The sequence below is a fragment of the Notolepis coatsorum genome (assembly GCF_963971535.1).
Source record: "Notolepis coatsorum genome assembly, chromosome: 6".
NCBI classification, from domain to species: Eukaryota; Metazoa; Chordata; class Actinopteri; order Aulopiformes; family Paralepididae; genus Notolepis; species Notolepis coatsorum.
In genome coordinates this window covers 58,396,320-58,418,821 of record NC_140170.1, presented here as the reverse complement: position 1 = coordinate 58,418,821, position 22,502 = coordinate 58,396,320, and the positions used below count along the sequence as shown (strand labels likewise).

The 22,502-nt window shown below is 41.3% G+C and overlaps 1 protein-coding gene across 6 annotated transcripts in view; it reads right to left on the bottom strand.

The window, feature by feature from the left end:
- The window catches only part of LOC311229978 (uncharacterized protein), a 50,062-nt gene extending 29,872 nt beyond the window's left edge, over positions 1–20,190 (bottom strand). For 2 of the 6 annotated variants that reach the window (XM_084316091.1, XM_084316092.1), the window contains exons 1-2: positions 19,965–20,190; positions 8,969–9,031 (exon numbers count right to left, since the gene is read on the bottom strand). The gene's annotated coding sequence lies outside the window, so the exon portion shown is untranslated. Of the gene's footprint in view, positions 1–8,963; positions 9,032–19,580; positions 19,664–19,964 lie in introns of those variants that run through there. The other 4 variants (XM_084316094.1, XM_084316093.1, XM_084316095.1 and 1 more) reach the window with 4 other exon arrangements.
- Positions 20,191–22,502: the final 2,312 nt, after the last annotated feature.

Sequence of the window (22,502 nt, the reverse complement as noted above, 5' to 3'; positions counted from 1 at the left end):
AGAGGTTACAGATTATACTGTTAAAGTGAATCTGCTACAAGATTGGTATTGAAAACTGGTCAACTTTAGTTAAAATACTGGGCAGTTGCCTGCAATGTCATTGTGGTAGTATCATTCATTGTACAAATAAACTATTGAGTCTCAGAATAAAAATGAAATCAAAGAGACTAGTGCTCAAATTTAACATGGGAAACAAGAATCAACATTGTATTATTGACCATCAGCTGGTGACTGAAACTGTGATTCTTGGATTATGCCACCAGATTACAAACACATTTGTGAGGTCAGGATATTGTTTTAGAGATGTGTATTCAAGATTTGCAAAACATCAAATGTTGATGGTGTATTTTATATTGGTTAATGTAATTCACAATATATTTCTAATGACTCTGCACCCCCGTGGTTCCCATGCTTGCCTTGAACATTTTTTCCATGCTACCTCCTGATTTTCCAGGTACCATATTAAAGTGATGATCTATAGGCCCCTGAAGCTTTCCGCCCCCATCCGCACCCCCCTCCCCTCACACACACAACCCCCTAGGACACCTGACTACTTACTTGATTTAAAAGATGTGCCAGTCAAGCCTACATTGTAAATGCTTAGAGATGATGTGTTATTGATAATATCAATGCATGAAATAATTAGGGCTGTCTTAAATACTTCGAAGCTTCGTTCGATGGCACAAGCTTTGAACATTAAAAAAAAGCGAAGTTAAAAAAAAAAAAAAAATGTGTGTGTGTGTGTGTGTGTGTGTGCGTGTGTGCGCGCATGCATGGGGCCATTGGGTGGGGCCGGGGGACAAATACACTGGAGGAAAGTAACCCAGCTCAGCACTGCCCAAATTATATCATCACTATTGCCTGTTTGAAGGATATCATCCTCAAACACATACACCTACATGCCTTGTAGAATTCCACACATAAGAAAGAAAGATACTGGGATGAATAAACAAAATAGGAAGTAAAATGTAGAAATGCATGCAATACATAAATAAATATGAATCTCCATATATGAAATAGAACATTTAGATAAGGTGCTACTGAGATGTTTTGGTGAGTTTTGTTTTTTTGTGGAAGTAGCCCTTCTTAAAAATGTATGAACATTCACTGATAATTGGTCTGTAGTGGAGTCTACAAGGTCTACATTGCCGGACCATGTAGAATCCGGACCTTGTAGACGGACATAATTCTGTGCATAGTTTAGTCTATACAGGCCATATTTCAAATAATCAAAATCTTACTTCATTCATCTTAAACATTCTTGATTTGGGGGATTGGTAGTTCCCATGAAATCTGAAGTTGTTCAAACGACAACAGCGATCCACCTTGAATTAAATCACACAGCCGGGTGAAACCTTGTTGGCTGCGTCACAGTCACGAAAGGGGCTACTTAATTAATTAATCCAATCCACTTTATTTATAGAGCACATTTAAAAACAACAAAGTTTACCAAGTGCTGTACAAGTCCCACAACATAAGATACAAAATTAATTAAGAATTAAAATCGAAGCTCGGCCCCGAAGCTTCGATTGCCAAAAAAAGCTTCAAAGGTCAACCCTAGAAATAATGAAACAAGCTGTAGATGAACAACAATTTATTGAACTGGAACTTTGAAACACATGAGCACTGGGATTGTTCTCTCTTCCACTCCTCTCCTATCCTATCTCATCCTGTCCTCTTCTCTCCACACCTCCCCTCTCGTGTCCGCTCCTGTCTTCTCTTCCTATTCTTCTCAACTCCTCTCCACTCTTCTCCCTTTTCCTGTCATCCTCTACTCTCTTATCCTCCTCTTGTCCTCCTCTTTCATCTTCGTGACCCCTCTTCTCTTCCTCCTCCCTCTTTCCTTTATTATTAGTCTTATTAGATTATGAGTTTTACGCAGAAGGGGTAGTATGCCTACTCTTACTCTATAAAATCTTTTGTAAATCAAACTAATTAATCTAAAAGGGAAAACATAAGGATGGTTCCCCTGTGGTTCCTCAGTACAGCAACCCCACTAGTAAGCTTAGCTTAACAGTATAGATGTATAGAATCAGTCTATGCATGATCAAAACATTTTCCATGTTTTCCATGTTTTCCAGGTACCGTGGGAACCAGTGGCCAATTACCACAGGGTCATGTACTCTCACTTCTCTGGGGTCATAGATCATCTCTTTGGTTTTGGTAGTATTGAGAATGAGATGATGCAGGGCATGACATTAACTTTTTGAGCCAGATATTTTACTTGTCCGAAAGCTAAACTTACTTGTCTGAAATGTACTTGTGAAAATAAAGGCCTATTTTTATAAAACCGACAAGAGATTGACAATGATTGATTTAATAACTTAAACACAGTGTGTGTGCATTTGTGTGTGTGTGTTATATACTAGGGATGTCCCGATCAAATTTTTTCGCTCCCGATCCGATCCCGATCATGTGATTTTGAGTATCTACCGATACCGATCTTTCCCGATCCGATAAAAAAATTAAATAATATGTAAAAAAAATATTTCATCCCAATTTCTCACATTACATTCACCCTGAATGTTGACGTTATCCAAGTGAAAAGTTAACTTCATTCAAGCGAGGCATTGCAATCCTTGACATAAATCATTTGATTAAATCAAAGGAAATGCGTTTGTTTTGGCAAAATTCTTCTGCTCTGTGTGACAATAAATAAATGGATGATGATATGCAATTTAAAACCAAAACTAAGGCCTCAGTATGAGTTTAAGACATGAACATGGTCATGTTTGTTGAATAAAAAAAAATAAGTAAAAAAAAATAAAAAAAAAATCAGATTTTTATTTTTATTTTTCTTGTCGATCCCGATCTTCGGAAAATCATGTGATCGGATCGGGACATCCCTAGTATATACTGTATGATCAGTCCTCCAGCTCATCTTCACTCCCCATCAGCACCAGCTCATCTTTCTCATCTCCTCTCTTGACGACCAGGGCCCTGGTCTACGCCTATAGTTGTTATTACGGTATAGTTGTTATTACAGTATGTCACGTACGTGGGTTGTTCATTATCATTATTGCCATATATTTTAACACCATGTAACATCAGGTTAGTATATTTAATGTGTTGTTTTCTATGTGTGATGTTGTGTCATCTCCTAATCTCCTGTTTCTGTTTCGCAGATGCCACCCATCTCCCTGGTTGGATTGGTTGCACCTGATTGGTGCACTTTCAGACAGGCAGTGGAGATGGGTGGATAACAGAGTGGGAGATGACACACATCGGGGCGCCTCATTCTGTCAATTGCCAGTGACCAGAGTGGAGTGGGGTTGCCATTTGTTTGCCACTGTTGTGGAACGATACTGTGCTTATCTACTGCTTCGTGTGGACTAAGTATATATATATATATATATATATATATATATATATATATATATATATATATATATATGTAGATATTGTTGGCCTCTGCGCCACTTCTCAACTATTGTGAGTATTCTCTTGTTGGCTTTAGGCCTAGTTCCACTGAGTGTGGACTTGTACATTTGGTACCTTTTGCTGGGGGTTTCCCAGTACCAACCTCTGGCTGGTTGGTTAGTGCCTGTGGGCGCTTATTTAGTTTACTTGTATTATCCTTACCTTGTGTGTTCTCCCATTACCCTTCTCCCTGTTTGTTAATTGTTTGTGGGTTGTTTTTTCCCTTCGTTACATATTCAAATATCAGTGGAGGTTTCAATCCCTACCCTGTATAATAAATATAATTTACTATTTTTGGAACAACGCCAAAAATGCTTAGTGCACTACTGGAGGGGGCTGGTTTTCACATACAGCCCGCTCCAGCTTATATTTTATATTGTCATTAGACATTAGTATGTGACACGGTATAGTTGTTATTGCCATAAATAAACTGCGGTCAAGCCAGCCGTCTTTCACTTTTGCGTGGTCAAACCAGCCGCCCTGTATTTCGAGTGCGCGATTAGTTACAGGTAGGGATGTCCGATATTATCAGCCTACCGATATTATCGGCCGATATCGGCATTAAAATGTGATATCGGAAAATATCGGTATCGGTTTTAAATTTTTATTTTTTTTACATTTCTATAATCTTTATTTACCCAGGCAAGCAAATTCTGATTTTATTTATTGTCAAAAGTATGCATAATGTTGTGTTAATTCCACAACAAGAGATATGTAATGTTAATTACCTGAAATTATTGGTTTTTTTGGGGGGGGGAAACCCTGCATATATCGGTATCGGTTGATATCGGTATCGGAAATTAAGAGTTGGACAATATCGGTATCTGTAAAATAGCCAATATCGAGCATCCCTAGTTACAGGTTTACGGTAATGCAATAAAACAACCCTGGGAAGCTGTTGTAATTAAAGGAAAACTCCAACATTTTGGGAAATTTGCTTATTTGCCATCTACCCTGGAGTTAGACAAGAAGATACATACCTTTTTTCTTCTCTGTGCATGCAGTAGGAGTAGGAAGACGTGCACCGTTAGCCTAGCTTAGCGTCAGTCACTGGAAGTAGGTTCCTCCATTAGCCTAGTTCCCAACGTCTTCCTACTCCTACTGCATGCACAGAGAAGAAAAATGTATGCATCTTCTTGTCTAACTCCAGGGTAGATGGCAAATAAGCTAATTTCCCAAAATGTTGGAGTTTTCCTTTAACCGAGGTTTTCGAATACAGTCTCACAAGTTGATCTTACAGAAATACTTTAATTATTCCCGGTAATAGGCGGCTGAGTGGGGCAGTGGGCAAGACGCTCGCCACTAGGGCTGTCTTAAATACTTTGAAGCTTCGTTCGATGGCACATAAAAAAAAATAAAAATAAAAAATTCACCCTTTTTAATAATATATATATATTTTTTTTTGCCTCCAAAATCTTGCGCCTCCATTCCAATGAAACGAAAGTAAGCGGCACCTTCCCGCCTCCATTCCAATGAAACGAAAGTAAGCAGCGCCTCGACTCCACCTCTCTACAACAAGCACGTGGAGATTATCTGTGTTGAAAACAACAAGGACATGTGCAGCAGACATGTCGACGAAGAAGCAAAGCAATGCCGTTTGTCTCTATCAACTACATATAAATATTTACATAATCGTTTGCTTGATAGACGAAGGTTGCAACATAATTATGTAATGTCATGTCGTTGGCTATGAGAGCAGCCCCACTGCACCCAGGCAGGGCAGCCGAGTGAAACCTTGTTGCCTGCGTCACAGTCACGAAAGGGGCTACTTAATTAATTAATCCAATCCACTTTATTTATAGAGCACATTTAAAAACAACAAAGTTTACCAAAGTGCTGTACAAGTCCCACAACATAAGATAAAAAATTTAAATAAAAATGTTTTAAGCTTCTAATTAAAATCGAAGCTCGGCCCCGAAGCTTCGATTGCCAAAAAAAGCTTCGAAGGTCAGCCCTACTCGCCACTAACTTCTATCCTCACTACAGCCGACCAGTGGGAGGCATAGTCTAGCAACGTTCAAGACAGGGGAGGGAAGAATTTGAAATACGAAATTGGGATGGGAGAAAAATAGAAAATGAGAAAAAGTGGAAATCTTTTTTTTATTCCCGGTAATGAACCGAATGAACATCGAATCAATAGGACGTTTCGTATGTGCAGTATTATATATTCAACCACTAAAGCTACAGAAAATCCCACAGAGGAACACTTCCGGTGAGGATTTCAAAGTAAAGGATGGCATGTGGTTCATTTCTATTATTTGCGATTGAGGAACAGGGTAATTTATGAGAATAATGTTAGGACTTATTGCTTCATAAACTTGTTGCACAAAATGTAAAGGCAATCCTACAAATCAAAGTTGCTTTGAGGCTCCAGGTAATGCGTTGTTAGTACGACGCGCTCCGAATTGCAGTCCAAAAGAAAAGATGATGCTGATCCGATAAACTTTGTCAAATAAACAGGATAGATTGGAAAGCGAACCAATAGCTGCCTACCACTATAAAACAAACAAAAAGGGTTTTGTAAATGAACTAGGGATGTCCGATATTATCGGCCTACCGATATTGGCATTAAAATGTGATATCGGAAAATATCGGTATCGGTTTTCAAAAAATATATATTATTATTATTTTTTTACATTTCTATAACCTTTATTTACCCAGGCAAGCAAGTAAGAACAAATTCTGATTTTTATTTATTGTCAAAAGTATGCATAATGTTGTGTTAATTCCACAACAAGAGACTGGCTGGAGAGGGCAGGCTGTGACCAGGACTTTGTTGAGTGGGCGGGGCTTGAGGCTGGAAACAACCTGGATGACTACACAGACACTGACATCATTCATCAGCCTCTGCGAGGAGGTGTGTGTCCCCCTCCGCACTAGGAAGATCTTCAACAACAACAAGCCCTGGTTTTCAGCCCAACTCAGGCGGCTGAGGTCGTTGAAGGAGGTGGCCAGGCTCAGTGGTGATGCTCATCGGTTCAGGCAGGCCAAGTACAAATTCGCCAAAGAGGTGAGGGAGGCGAAACTTCGCTTCTCAGAGAAACTGCAGCAGCAGCTCTCTGAGGGGAATTCCTCCTCCATATGGAAAGGCCTCAAGACCATTACAAACTATAAGCCGAAGTCACCACAGGCGCCTGATAACCTCCCCCTGGCGAATGAGCTCAACAAATTTTACTGTAGGTTTGAGAAAGAGGTTCCCCCCCCGCCCTCTTCCTTCACCCACTCAGCCACAACCTCCATCCCCCCACCCCAGTGGGCCCCCCCCCCCCCCCCCCTCTGTCAGTGTGAGAGAGGTGAAACGGCTGTTTTCTAGTCAGAATCCCCGGAAGGCGGCCGGCCCGGACTGTCTCCCCCTCTGCCCTGAAGCACTGTGCTGACCAGCTCGCACAGGTGTTTACCACCATTTTGAATGCATCGCTGGAGCTGTGTCACGTCCCAGCATGCTTCAAGGCAGGGTTAGAAATTAACATTTTTTTACAAGGGCTTTTTTTGCCCCCCTTAATTGATTTTCGGGGGCTTTTTTTTGTATTTCGGGGGCACTGAATTTTTATGATAAACGGTAGGGGTGGGACGGTTCACCAAATGGACGGTTTGGTTCGTATCACGATTTTGGGGTCACGGTTTTCAGTTCGATATACGTTAATAAAAAAAAAAAATTAACACTCAAATCTAAACATGCTTCTCATTTATTAAAAATAAAATAAAAGGTTTACAGTGTTTACAGCCTTAAATAATGTTTGGCACACAAAGACCGAACTGACTGAAAAATATATTGTTGTATTAACTTAGTGCAAACAAACAATATGCTCAGCCAGCACTAGACTTTCCTTTCTTTAATATAAACACACAAAAACAATGTCAACCATGTTTAAATTCCCTGATTGTCAGTTCTTAATGGAAAGATTCGTTTTCTGCTTGAAATTATTATGTTTCTGTCTACATTTATTTAGACTAACATTATTTAAATATTGAGTGCAACTGTGGTGGATTACGTAATTCGGTGAGTTGGAACCATCTATGGGTTGGCGCGGGTCCCCACGGACATTTTAGCGTGTGGCACCTTCAGCTCCGGTAACGTTAGGAGGAGTTCATAACATCAACATGCAGTGGGACAGCGGTAATAGTCCCGGTTAGAGTTAGTAAAACACAGTTGTATGTTAGCCTTCTTGGATGTTGAATAAACGCCTATCATTGTCTTTAAACACCCCGCCTCTCAGACTCCCATTTCCTCCTCTGCTACAGTAGCTAGTAGTAGCTACGGTGACATTTCATTGACTGTACAGTATTAGCTTGCGGGCTGCGTCGGGCTACCATAGTTAAAACGTGCGTTGTTTTGTACAAACTGCTAACGCTATGGCAAGATGTGTGTATGCCTATGTAATGTTAATGGCTATGTTCTTAAAGTCGCAATGAAGATTGATTTATATTGTGCGTGCCATTTTTACACAAACTGACTAGCACCTGGCTGCAGCTGGACCCTATTGGGCTGCAAAAAAATTCTGTTCCACGCTCATCCCCCAACGGCGCGAGGAAGCCACGGTGAGTCCCAGCGTTATTTTTCAATGTGTTCGATACTAACTGCTCTGATGATCATATCACCCACACTAGATGAATGATATAACAATGCCCACGGAATTATAAACGACCCCCCGCCCATCCGGTCAACATCAGATGATAAGTAGTAACTCCTAGAAGCACATCCAGTTGAAATTTTTTATCTCGCACAGATTCCTACCAAACTGTATTTGATCATCAATATAATGCATTTAGGGCTATAAATCAAGTTCAGGAGAAAGCTGCAGAAAACGATAAAAACATACTTATACTTTAGACCGTATTTTAGTATGAATATGTGAATGAAAAAGTATAACGTTGTTACACCCTGAACAATAGATATAGGACATTGAATGGGCCATAATAATGTCAATTTAGCAATACAATTTAAAAAGTTATAGCCCTGCAAAGAAGGGGAACTTCTCCATAGACAAATAGAGCTGGCGAGGGATGGTAAATTATGAATTTAACCATGGCGATCAAAGTGTTAATAATCGATTTTTTTTCTTCATATTCAAATCCCATGCCCATCGAACGAAGCTTCGAAGTATTTAAGACAGCCCTAGAAAAATCGCAATTAGATTATTTCCCCAAAATCGTGCAGCCCTTACTCTCGTGCCACTGTCAACTAAGCGAGCACTCAGAAGATGCTCGCCCTTTGTCCGGGACAAGTAATATTGACGTACAGAGATTGAGAGTTTTCCAGTGAGAGATGGAATAACGTTACTATTCGTTTGGGGAATATATATATATATATATATTTTTTTAACTTGTCCCGGACAATAGGACAAGCCTTAATGTCAAGCCCTGCGATGTCTCTCACACCAGACCTGAAAGTAGTCCATCTCTTTAAAGTAAGTAAAGGGGCAGTCGCCAGCCTTCAATAGGCTTAGAATAAGTGTGTCGTCTGAAAATGTCAAGACATGATTGTTAGGCTGACTGCTGCTACACTCGTTGGTGTACAGTGTAAATAGGAGAGGGGAGCTCACCGCACCTTGAGGCACCCCGGTGCTGCAGAATTTGACCTCTGAGAGTGTCATTCACCTTGACTTGTGTCCTGTTGGTGAGAAGAAAATAGAACCATTTGATTATTGAGGGGTTTATCCCCAAACTCATAAACTTCTAGACAAGCAGGTGAGGGCGAACCGTATCAAACGCAGAGCTCAAATCTGCAAATAGCACCCATTTGCCGTTATATTATTTCAAGATAATAAAGTAGCTATAATGAGTCAATAGATAGAAAGCAGTAATAGCATGTAGGTTACTCACCCTAATCATGTACAGTAGGCATCCACACTACACAGCATTTATTTATAGATATAAATAAACTTCATGGCTCATCTCCTACTCTGGCTATTCAGTAGGTGGTGTCAAAGAGGCAACTACCCATGTGACCTGAGGATACTAGTAAAACATTTTGAAATATTCAATTGCAAAGGGCTGCACGATAAAATCGCAATCTAATTTCTAAATGACGACGATTCTGATGTATTTGCGTCTAAATGGAGATCAGTGTTGCATTAAAACACTCACTCCTATTCCCCTATGCATTCACGTCACGCTGCATTCACGTGTTGACTTATTTGCTTCGGAACAATCCAAGTTGCAATATCAATCACACTTACTCGATGTAAAGCAAAACACGTTATTAATTCAACATTCACATTATACACATTGCCATCATTGTGTCTGATAACCAATGACGGCTGGTGAAAAATATTCTAGATGGGGCGGTGCCATATTCAATCAGTTTCAGTAACTACAGTATATAACCAGACCTGCAAACTGATAAGAGGTGAAAAAGGTGACATGTTTGTAAACCCCATTCCCCCAGAAGAAAATCGTTGTTTTAACATGTAAACGAAGCACTCAAGAGAAGAAAATAAAGGGGAAAGACCACCCGTATCTGGGTCCGACAGCACTACAATTACATTTTCATATCATAATATCATAATGCAGAGGCTGAGACTCACTTTTCTTTGCTGCCGGTAGAACATTGCGTACGAATTGGAAGAGCTGTCGTGTGTCACGCTAACCCTTCGAGAAGCTTTGTGGTCCGGACTTGAACTTTACATAAATGTGTCTATAAATCCATTTAGTTAGATCCAGCACTGAATGCATCTTGTGATTATTATCAATTTACTTCGTAACAAGCTAAGCTAACTCTAAACCGAGCTAAAACAACACAAGGCCCAGTTAAGCTAACTCTAACCCGAGCTAAAATAACCCAAGGCCCAGTTAAGCTAACTCTAACCCGAGCTAAAATAACACAAGGCCCAGTTAAGCTAACTCTAACCCGAGCTAAAATAACACAAGGCCCAGTTAAGCTAACTCTAACCCGAGCTAAAAATAACACAAGGCCCAGCTAAGCTAACTCTAGCCCCAGATACAGAGGTACCAGCTAAGGAAATACTAGCTCCAGCTACCGAAGGGAAAAACTACAGAAATATACCAGATAACAGTAACGAGAATAGCTATTGGAATGAACGTGGAGCAAGACCGAGAACAAACAGGAGAGAGAGAGAGAGCTAATGACTGGCTCGGTGAACTAGGCTAACATCAACCACCAGGACGACAAGAAGCAGCTGTAGACGCTGCTAACAACACAGTAAGAGGAGAACTTGTTCACACTTGCCTTCACGCAACATGGCCCCGCTCCCAAGTAGCCCACCCCTGACTCTTTTAAGCCACAGATTCCGTTGTTTTGTTTTGTTGTTGGTTTGTTTTGTTTGTTCATTTCAACCACTTCACCCAATTGGACAGCACCTTGCTTCCTTCTTTATCTCTTTTATCTTATTTGTTTTTTCCTGTTGTTACTATACACAGATATTCATAATTATTATTTTTTTTTTTCAAAAAAAAATTCCCCATCCTTTCCTTGTACAGTGTCCTTGAGTCTGAGAAAGGCGCTTCTCTCTTAAAATCCAATCTATTATTATTAATTTTAGAACTCCCCTCAAACACACTCTACATGCAGCTAGAAAACACATGTCAGTCACTAGCTGACGAGCCTCCATCACCAGGAGGACGGGGCTCAGATGTCAGTCCCACTAGAGGACATGAGCAGCACAGAGGAGAGGACTGCAGCAGCAGCAGCAGGACCACACTCACTGCAGGAAGCTGATACTGATGTGACGTCAACAACCATCCGGTTCTTTTCAACCAAGGGAACGTAGCAGCGTGATTTTTAAACGTAGCCTATGTTTGCTGAGACGCTCTCTGATTGGCTAGCCGCGTACAGCGAAGACCCTCTCTGATTGGTTGAGCGAAGCCCCTCTCTGATTGGTTTAGCTCCTCACAAGAGCGTAATCGTGCCTTAAGTCAAGAAGATGCCGGAAATGTAATGTTATGTTCGAATCCATGTATATTGAATGTAGAATACATATTTATCAAAACAACTACCAGATGCACTCATAACGTTATTAAGATTCACTCATAATGTTATATATAACATAACGTTATATAATGTTATTTTGCGTTTTATTCATAACGTTATTTCGCGTGACAACACAGCCCAGCTGTCAGACGCTCTGTGCAGATGTTGGCATCTTCCAAACCGTTTCCATGGCTCTTTGTGCATAAATGTGCAGAAACTGTACATTGAGGGGGTTTGAATCAAAGCCCTATAGAAAGTACTCAAGCTCTACTGTCTTTAACTATAAATGTTTACAGTCCCCACTTACCATGTTCTACAATCTACATATAGAGAACTAACAGCTGCAGAACCTGAGAACTATTAGGACCACTAAGACCAACCTGCACGGACTACAACACATGACGTATATATCATCCAGTTAGTGTACAGAACCTCATCTCATGCACCTTGTTGTGTATCCTGTTTCTTTTTCCTCATTATTAAATTCAGAGTTAATTATATTGTTTACACTGTCTTTCTTCTATTATTACCCTGCCCATTTGATGTTCCCAAACATTTTGGGAACATCATATTCAGAAAGTATCACAGAGACTTCTATTGACCAAGGAATTAGTTATTATTAGTAAGACACAACATTTCAATCAAACATAATAAAATGTGTTTCATCATACCAACTGATCCTGGTGTGACAATACCAAAATATAACATTTAGATTAACCCAGTTAATGCCTTAACTAGACAGTTACAATGTAACATTTAGATTAACACAGTTAATGCCTAACTAGACAGTTACAATATAACATTTATATTAATTAACCCAGTTAATGCCTTAACTAGACAGTTACAGATAAAGAGAGAGAGGCTGACTGTGAAGGCATAGAATAGCCACAGGTTGTTGCCTAGCGTACTTCATTCAATACTTGTAGCCTAGTAATACCACTTAAGACACAACATTTCAATCAAACAAATAAATGAATGTGTTTCAACATACCAACTGATCCTTGATTGATTGATTGAAAACTTTATTAACAGATTGCAGAATGGGTACTGTACAGTACAGCTCAATACATACAATTGTTAAGGGGATGCAGACCAGAGAAAGACTTTCGTCTTGTTTACATCAGGGTCCCCCATTTTCAATTCATCAGGACATATATGACATACATGACATACAGATAGACAGTACTGCTACATCTATACATTTATGACATACCAGATTTGCAAATACAGTACTGTTTGTGATACAAAAAGAGTCAAGAAAAGGGAGTATATACATTTGACGTAGAAACTGTACATTGGAGGAGGTTGGGTGGGGGGGGTTGGGTACATTGGGATATTGACAACCATACTGGGTCATTTACATTAGAGGTGGTTGGGGGGGAGAAACACTGTATAAACAAGCAAAACTGTACATTGGGGGGGGACACACACTGTACAAACAAGCACAATTGTACATTGGAATATTGACAAAACCATACTAGGTAAATTACTGTACATTGGAGGGGGTTGGGTTAGGACATTTACAGGGGCCAGTTTCGAATTGCAGTCTCCCGTAGGTGTCCCTTGAGAGTGGTTTTGAAAGTGGGTAGTGATTCGCATTCCTTTACAGTTTTGGGTAGGGCGTTCCACATTGATGTGGCATAATTGCGAAACGTGTTTAGTCCGTTGTTTGAGCCGAATCTGGGTTTAACATGATTTGTGGAGCTCCCTCTGGTGTTGTGATCGTGGTATTCACTGACCTTTGGGAAGTATTTTGACATGTACATGGGTACCTTGGTCGTGTAGTGTATCTTGTAGACCAGGCCCATTGCAAGTCGTCTACTCTAAGCCATCCTAGGTTGTCAAAGTGGGCAGGGGTGAGGTGGGTTCTAGGAGTAAGGCAGGGTTCGAAATTAACGGGGGCTTGGGGCATTAATGCCCTTGAGTTGAAAATGGACAAAATGCCCTCGAAAATCAGTTAAGGGGGGCACAAAATGCCCCCGACAGTTTACTAATTATATATATATATTTATCCGGTAATGGAGCGTCTGTGTATCGTACGGTTCAGATGACGTGCAAATAAAAAAAATTGGCGGAGCCGGGAGAGGTGAGCACTGGCTGCAGGCAGCAGCAGCAGCACTGCAGCCAGGTGCTAGTCAGTTTGTGTAAAAATGGCAAGCACAATATATATCAATCTTCATTACGACTTTAAAAACATAGCCATTAACATTACATAGGCCTACACACATATCAAGTTTCTTTAATAGTCATACAGAAGTACAGAATACTTTCATACAAAATGCTTCTTACTGTTACGCTCCAGAGACTGTGCTAGACAAGATAGTATCAAATAACATAGTATAGCATGTAATTTAGAAGTAGAAAATGAGGTCACAGTGTTCAGTATAGACATATGTACAATGTTCGATGCAGAATAGACGTAACTGAGTTACCATATAATATACAATACTATGCAGTGTACTAATGTACAGTACTATATAGTGCAAAGCAGAAATGGGATGAGGTACAATTTAGGTACAATTTACAGTAAGGTGTACGAGTTGTAGTGCAATCCTTCATCAATAAATATAAAGTGTGGGGAGTGGGTGCTACAGTGTGTTTGTTTAAAGTGGGTGTGTGCTATAAAGTGTGTGGAGTGGGTGCTACAGTGTGTTTGTTTAAAGTGAGTGTGTGCGTGTGGATGTGTGTGCTATGTGCGTTTGGTGGTTGTTGTTGTGTAGTGTTCATTGTTCGTTTAGCAGCCTGATGGCCTGGGGATAGAAGCTTCTTCTGAGTCTTTCTGTGCTCGCCTTGAGACTCCGGTATCGCTTGCCTGACCGCAGCAGTTCAAAGAGGCAGTTGTTCGGGTGACTGGAGTCTTTAATGATTCTCTTAGCCTTGCCCTTGCAACGCTTGTTGTAAATGTTCTGGAGGGTGGGGAGCCCCCCTCCAATTGTGCGTTCGGCTGAACGTGTCACTCTTTGTAGTCTGCTTCGGTCTTGTGCAGTGCTATTCCCAAACCAGGAGGTGATGTTGCCAGTCAAGATGCTCTCTATTGTACATAGGGCTGGGCGATATGACGATATTATATAAATATCGGGTACAGTTCATTAACGATACACTTTTTTAACGTATCGTGGATATCGTGATGTTTTGCCCAAGAGGATTGTGTCGCGTCAATCTGGTCCACCCCATTCAAACTTTTGAACAACGCCGCTCCCACACACACATTACTGCATCAAAGTTAGTACTTATGATTAACAAAGGCATTCGTTTTGTGGCATCAACGTTATATAGTTACACGTTATATAGTTACACATCAGCGTATTTACCCAAACATAGCAACGTCCGATGACAACACATAGATAGCAAGCGTTACTGTTCATATCTCAGTCCGTGCCGAGTTGTGCGTGCCCATTCTGCTGTCTGTTAATAAAGTTTTCAATCAGACAGATGTATGGAACGGCTTTTATTATAACATTTGTTGCAGTAAAATCATTATGCCTCGTTGTTATGCTGCGGTGCGCTAGTAATCACTCGTCGGCTGCGGTGAGCTGTTGTTGTTGTCGTCGTTGAGCTGAGCTCTCGTTAAAATCAAAGGAGGGCATTCAGGAATGTAAAAAAAGAATAGCGCTGCTTGCCGATTGGTGCTAAGAACAGCAGGGCGGGTACAAGCGGTGTGACGTAATTGGCAGACTCGACTGTCAATCAAAATTATTCTGTTGCCGGCTGAATGATTGAATGAATGAACGTTATTAACGATTGCAGAATGGGTACAATACAGTACAGCTCAATACAACAACAGTGGACTGACTGGAGGATGAAGACCAGAAAAAGACTTTCGGCTTTTTTACATAAGGGTCCTCCATTTTCAATTCATCAAAACATTTAGAGACATACAAATATACAGTAGTTTCATAAAAATGCTAAAATCCTATTGATTGATTGATTGATTGATTTAAAACTTTATTAACATATTGCAGAATGGGTACAGTACAGCTCAATACATACAATTGTTAAGGGGATGCAGACCAGAGAAAGACTTTCGTCTTGTTTACATCAGGGTCCCCCATTTTCAATTAATCATATTTCATATCTAAATCATATAATATCTCATTGCTAAATATATGCAATATATAATCTAATAATCCAATAATCTAAATCTAATATATAATATAAAAATGCTAAATGCATGGGTATTTTATTTTGTCTTTAATGTTAGCTTGCAAACTCAAATACTGTCTTGGTAAGCCTCATAATGAATTGTTTGGGGAAAAAAAGAAAAACATTGTGATGCGTATCGTGTATCGCCGAAAGGTCAGAAAATATCGTGATATCATATTTAGGCCATATCGCCCAGCCCTAATTGTACATGAGTAGAAGTTCTTAAGGATATTGCCATAGCGTTAGCAGTTTGTACAACACAACGCACGTTTTAACTATGGTAGCCCGACGCAGCCCGCAAGCTAATACTGTACAGTCAATGAAATGTTACCGTAGCTACTAGCTACTGTAGCAGAGGAGGAAATGGGAGTCTGAGAGGCGGGGTGTTTAAAGACAATGATAGGCGTTTATTCAACATCCAAGAAGGCTAACATACAACTGTGTTTTACTAACTCCAATCGGGACTATTGCCGCTGTCCCACTGCATGTTGATGTTATGAACTCCTCCGGAGCTGATAACATTGCCCGAGCTGGCGGTCCGTGACGCTAAAATGTCCGTGGGGACCCGGCACCAACCCATAGATAGTTCCAACTCACCGAATTACGTAATCCACCACAGTTGCACTCAATATTTAAATAATGTTAGTCTAAATAAATGTAGACAGATACATAATAATTTCAAGCAGAAAACAAATCTTTCCATTAAGAACTGACAATCAGGGAATTTAAACATGGTTGACAGTTTTTTTGTGTTTATATTAAAGAAAGGAAAGTCTAGTGCTGGCTGAGCATATTGTTTGTTTGCACTAAGTTAATACTTGACAAATGTAGCCTATATTTTTCAGTCAGTTCGGTCTGTGCCAAACATTATTTAAGGCTGTAAACACTGTAACACTGTAAACCTTTACATTTTTTTTTATAAATGAGAAGCATGTTTAGATTTGAGTGTTACATTTTTTTTAATAAAAATTAACGTATATCGAACCGAACCGAAAACCGTGACCCCAAAACCGTGATACGAACCGAACCGTCCATTTTGTGAACCGTCCCACCCCTACCGTTTATCATAAAAATTCAGTGCCCCCGAAATACAAAAAAAAGCCCCCGAAAATCAATTAAGGGGGCAAAAAAAGCCCTTGAAAAAAATTTTTAATTTCTAACGCTGGAGTAAGGTCAAGCAGTAGTCTGACCAGTTTGTTTTGAGATGTTTGTAATTTTGTTTTTAGCGCCTTTGAGGTGCTTTGGTACCATGAGGTGCAAGCATAGTCGTAGTACCCTTGAATGAGCGCTCCTGCCAGAGTCTTCAGGGTATTCTTGTTTACCAGAGAGGCGATCCGGTACAAGATTCGAGTTCGTTGGTTGACTTTTTTTATTACATTGGATGACATTTTGTCACAGGAGAGATTAGCCTCTAGGATGGAACCCAGGTAGGTAATTTCATCTTTCCTTGTGACAATATTGTCACCCACTGTAACTGAGAAGCCGTCGGTCTTGCTGAGTTTGTTATTTGAACCGAAGAGAATGGACTCTGTTTTGCCCATGTGTAATGATAGTTTGTTATTAGCGAGCCATATGCAGATTTTGCCTAGTTCCGAGCTGAGGGTTTTTTCAACCTGTAACTTGTTCTTGTCAGAGACCAGCAGGGCTGAGTCGTCCGCAAACAGGAACAAGTTGCAGTCACAAGCTGACGACATGTCATTTGCATAAATTAGGAACAGTAGCGGTCCTAGTATGCTTCCTTGTGGAACACCACAGCTCACTGTGAGGGGGGGGATAGGGTACCGTTTACCTCCACCATCTGTTCCCTCCCCTCAAGGTAGGATTGCATCCAGCTCACTGATAGACTATCAAAACCAATTGCTTTTAGCTTGTCAATCAGAATGGAGTGATTGACAGTGTCGAAGGCCTTTTGTAGGTCCAGCATGACCATGCCGCAGTATTTGCCCGCGTCCACCTCTTGTTTGATGTGGTCGTTCAAATAGAGAAGGCATGTGTCAGTGGAGTGGGATGTTCTGAAGCCAGACATATTTTTCCGCTAGGTACTTTTCGACTATTTTTTCCATGACTTTCGAGATGGAGGTGAGAATAGAAACAGGGCGGTAGTTGCCTGGGTCTAATTTGCTGCCCTTTTTGTGCAGAGGGGTCACCCTCGCAATTTTGAAGTCCTTGGGGACGTGTCCCTGTTTTATGGAGAGGTTTATTATGTGTGTGATGACTGGGGTGATGGCGGCTGCTGAGTCTCTGAGGAATTTGGAGGGGATGTTGTCATGGCCAGTGGCCTTGTTAGGATGGAGGGCGCTCAGTTTTTTGAGTACCTCATCTGTTGTTACCATTTCCAGCTTGAAGTCGTCCTTGCGGACCCCTAGGTTTTTGTAGTAAGCTACTATGTGTTCTACCCCATAAAGCCCTGAGTGGGAGGGTAGTTTGTTTACCAGTGTTGTGGCTATGTTTGTGAAGAAAATGTTTAAGTCGACATGAACAGAATGTACCTTTGTTTACCTGAACGACGAGACTCCAGAAACTATGTGTGTTTTAGTCAGAGAGGAGGAGGAGCTGCAGCTACTGCCGTCCCCAGAAGAGTGAGGGATTCCTACTGGTGTTGCAGCGGAGGGAGTCCGCTTGAATTGCGCTCTGAACAGTCACTAGCGCAGTGTTGCACATTCGCCACAAGGTGGCAGCATTGGATAATTTATCAGATTGGAAACTAGTTTGAGTTTTCGCTCTTGTAGCAATAGCGCAGTACCATACCTACACCACAAGGTGGCAATGTTGATTTATTTATCAGAACGAACATTGTTTTTTCACTCGTTTTGAATTGACTGGCGTTTAAGGACCTATGCCTGATCTTGAAAAGTTAACAGACGCCAATGATAGTTACTCTGTTCCGCCACAATTGAGTGCAGCTAAATCAGAAGTACCTGACACCTCATGGTACCAAAGCACCTCAAAGGCACTAAAAAACAAATTACAAACATCTCAAAACAAGCTAGTCAGACTACTACTTGACCTGACTCCTAGAACCCACCTCACCCCTGCCCACTTTGACAACCTAGGATGGCTTAGAGTAGACGACAGAGTACAGCAACTTGCAATGGGCCTGGTCTACAAGATACACTACGCGACCAAGGTACCCATGTACATGTCAAAATACTTCCCAAAGGTCAGTGAATACCACGATCACAACACCAGAGGGAGCTCCACAAATCATGTAAAACCCAGATTCGGCTCAAACAAGGGACTAAACACGTTTCGCAATTATGCCACATCAATGTGGAACGCCCTACCTAAAGCTGTAAAGGAATGTGAATCACTACCCACTTTCAAAAACACTCTCAAAAAACACCTACGTGAGACTGCAATTCGAAACTGGCCCCTACAAATGTCCTAACCTAGTTGTACAGTAAATGACCAAGTAAGGCTTTGTCAGTATTCCAATGTACAGTGTAAAATGTGTGCGTGTCCCCTACCCAACCCCCCCCCCCCACCTCCAATGTACAGCCCTCACCCAACCCACCCATGAACCCCACCCCACCCATCCAACCTCCTCCAATGTACAGTTTCTACGCCAAATGTATATAAACTCCTTTTCTGGACACTTTTGTATCACAAACAGTACTGTATTTGCAAATCTGATATGTCATAAATGTATAGATGTAGCAGTACTGTCTACCTGTATGTCATGTATGTCATATATGTTATGATGAATTGAAAATGGGGGACCCTGATGTAAACAAGACGAAAGTCTTTCTCTGGTCTGCATCCCCTTAACAATTGTATGTATTGAGCTGTACTGTACTGTACCCATTCTGCAATCTGTTAATAAACTTTTCAATCAATCAATCACACAAATATTGGAGATCCTTCAGTGGAGATGGTAATGTAATTGGCTACATCCAGCTTGTCTGTGATGAGCGTGTTGTCCGTTTTTATGTTTATGTTTGAGAATCTGGTGTGACAATACCAACATATAACATTTAGATCAACCCAGTTAATGCCGTACTAGACACCAGAAGAGAGAAAGCTGTGTATGGACAGCTGTGATAGGAGCGACAATCAATTGATTAAGTGAACAGCTGATGGACCTTACCTTGCTGCCTCTCTCTTGTTCTGCTCGTGGAGCCGGACTAGTTTTACTGCTCACATACCCTTGTTGCTACGACTCTGTTTTGTTGTGTTTTTCCAGACAGAGAGATTCATGTTCATCTTTAAGTGAAACTAGTGGTGTGTTTATGTTCAGCCTGTTAGGTAATAAAGACAGAAACAATGCAGCAGCATTAGGTACAATGATGGCGTCTGCAGCACACAAGGCCCAGCTGCTGATGAAACCACTGCAAGCGGCTGGTAATATAATTATAATATATAATATGTAATATGCAGAATAAAACATTACATCAATGTCGTCATCTCAAATGGGAGCCTGTTGATCAAGAGGGCGACATTAAAGTTCAAAGGACCTTCTGATTTAACAAACCTGCTTTGTGTTTCTTCATCTCAGTTTCAGCATCAAAACATTCAGTAGTTTCACGGTGAAGAATGTGGAGATCAGTGTCACCTCTAGTTCATCCTCCTCCACGGTGCTGCACCTTAGTCCTTCAAACACTTCACATATATCTTCTGCAGCTGCAGTTAGTCCGGCGTTCATTACACCATCTCTGCATTATAGTTCTAGATACGATCAGAGAAGTAGATTAGCATTAGCTTATTAGCAATAGACAACGAGGTGAAGCTGCAGTACACAAAGAGCGCGTGTTGGCGTCATTTCCGCTGGGCGGGGACTGCGTCAAAGCTCTATAAAGGAGAGGACCAGCTCTCATGCTGCCAGTAGAGGGCGCTCGAAGCGCAGGCATTGTAATTGCGAGGTACACTAAATGGGAGGTTTACACAAAATCACTATTTATAATAACTAACAAAAATACATTTTGGAGAATATTCTTTCTTCTCTCTAAATGCATTCCATTGAAGTGGGAACTAGGATACATCGGTGTGGTCTCGGTAAACACTTTTAAAAAGCAGCTACAGGCTTTTGGCTAACTTCTGTGTAAATATTTTATGTCTTTTTATCTTGTTTTTTTTCTTTCACGTTTTTAATTACTTTCTTTTTAACATTCTGCTATCCTTGCACTTTATTGATGTTTTTATATGTGAAGCACTTTGTGACCCTGGTCTGTGAAAGGTGCTATATAGATACACCTTACTTACTTACTTACTTACTTACTTACTTACTTACTTACTTACTTACTTACTTACTTACTTACTTACTTACTTACTTACTTACTTACTTACTTACTTACTTACTTACTTACTTACTTACTTACTTACTTACTTACTTACTTACTTACTTACTTACTTACTTACTTACTTACTTACTTACTTACTTACTTACTTACCCTGGTATGTATGCCCTCTCAGAACACATACTTCATTGATTATGGCTCAGCATTCAACACCATCATTCTCTCTAAATGTGTCTCTAAGCTCGTTGATCTTGGACTGGAGACCTCCATCTGCAGCTGGATATTGGACTTCCTGACCGGCAGGCAGGCCCCAGGTGGTGAGGCAGACACCTCCGTCTCACTGACCCTTAACACGGTGCACCACAGGGCGGTGTGCTAGGCCTCCTCCTGTAGTCCCTGCTCACCTACAACTGTGCTGCCAAGCACAGCTTCAATATCATCATCAAGCCGACAACATGACCATCCTGGGCCTCATCACATGCCAGCATCCTCAGTGCACCATTGAGAGCTGGCTGAGGGCCTGCATCACAGCCTGTACGGAGACCTTTCTGCCTGCATCACAGCCTGTACGGAGACCTTTCTGCCTGCATCACAGCCTGTACGGAGACCTTTCTGCCTGCATCACAGCCTGTACGGAGACCTTTCTGCCTGCATCACAGCCTGTACGGAGACCTTTCTGCCTGCATCACAGCCTGTACGGAGACCTTTCTGCCTGCATCACAGCCTGTACGGAGACCTTTCTGCCTGCATCACAGCCTGGACAGAGACCTTTCTGCCTGCATCACAGCCTGTATGAGACCTTTCTGCCTGCATCACAGCCTGTACGGAGACCTTTCTGCCTGCATCACAGCCTGTACGGAGACCTTTCTGCCTGCATCACAGCCTGGACAGAGACCTTTCTGCCTGCATCACAGCCTGTATGAGACCTTTCTGCCTGCATCACAGCCTGTACGGAGACCTTTCTGCCTGCATCACAGCCTGTATGGAGACCTTTCTGCCTGCATCACAGCCTGTACAGAGACCTTTCTGCCTGCATCACAGCCTGTACGGAGACCTTTCTGCCTGCATCACAGCCTGTACAGAGACCTTTCTGCCTGCATCACAGCCTGTACGGAGACCTTTCTGCCTGCATCACAGCCTGTATGGAGACCTTTCTGCCTGCATCACAGCCTGTACAGAGACCTTTCTGCCTGCATCACAGCCTGTACGGAGACCTTTCTGCCTGCATCACAGCCTGTACGGAGACCTTTCTGCCTGCATCACAGCCTGTACAGAGATCTTTCTGCCCACATATCACTACAGAGTAGTGGAAGGCGGTACAGCACATCACTGGTAACAGACTCCCAACCATCCAGGATATCTTTCATCATCATTCCCAGTGTTGTCTCAACACAGGTTGAGAATTTACTCATGGTGATGGGTGGCTTTCTACATTTATTTTTATTGTTATTATTTTTAAATCTTACTTGGCCTTTATATGATGAGTGCTCTAATCTAATGTGTCTAGTGCTCTTACTTACTCTCTGCTGAGCTGACCTGTTCTCTCATGCAACACATTTCATTGTACCACTGACCTTGTGTTAACATACATATGACAAAATAAACTTGAACTTGATCCAACCTCCAGTGGAACAGCTCTCAAAGTCAGAATTTGAAGTAGAAAAATCAGGTTTGGTCTCTCAACTTCGGCATACACTATAAACTGCATTGTTTTAATCTCATTACCAGTGTGGCCTAATGTAACAGTTATTTTTTTTCGATCAAATCTTTTATTC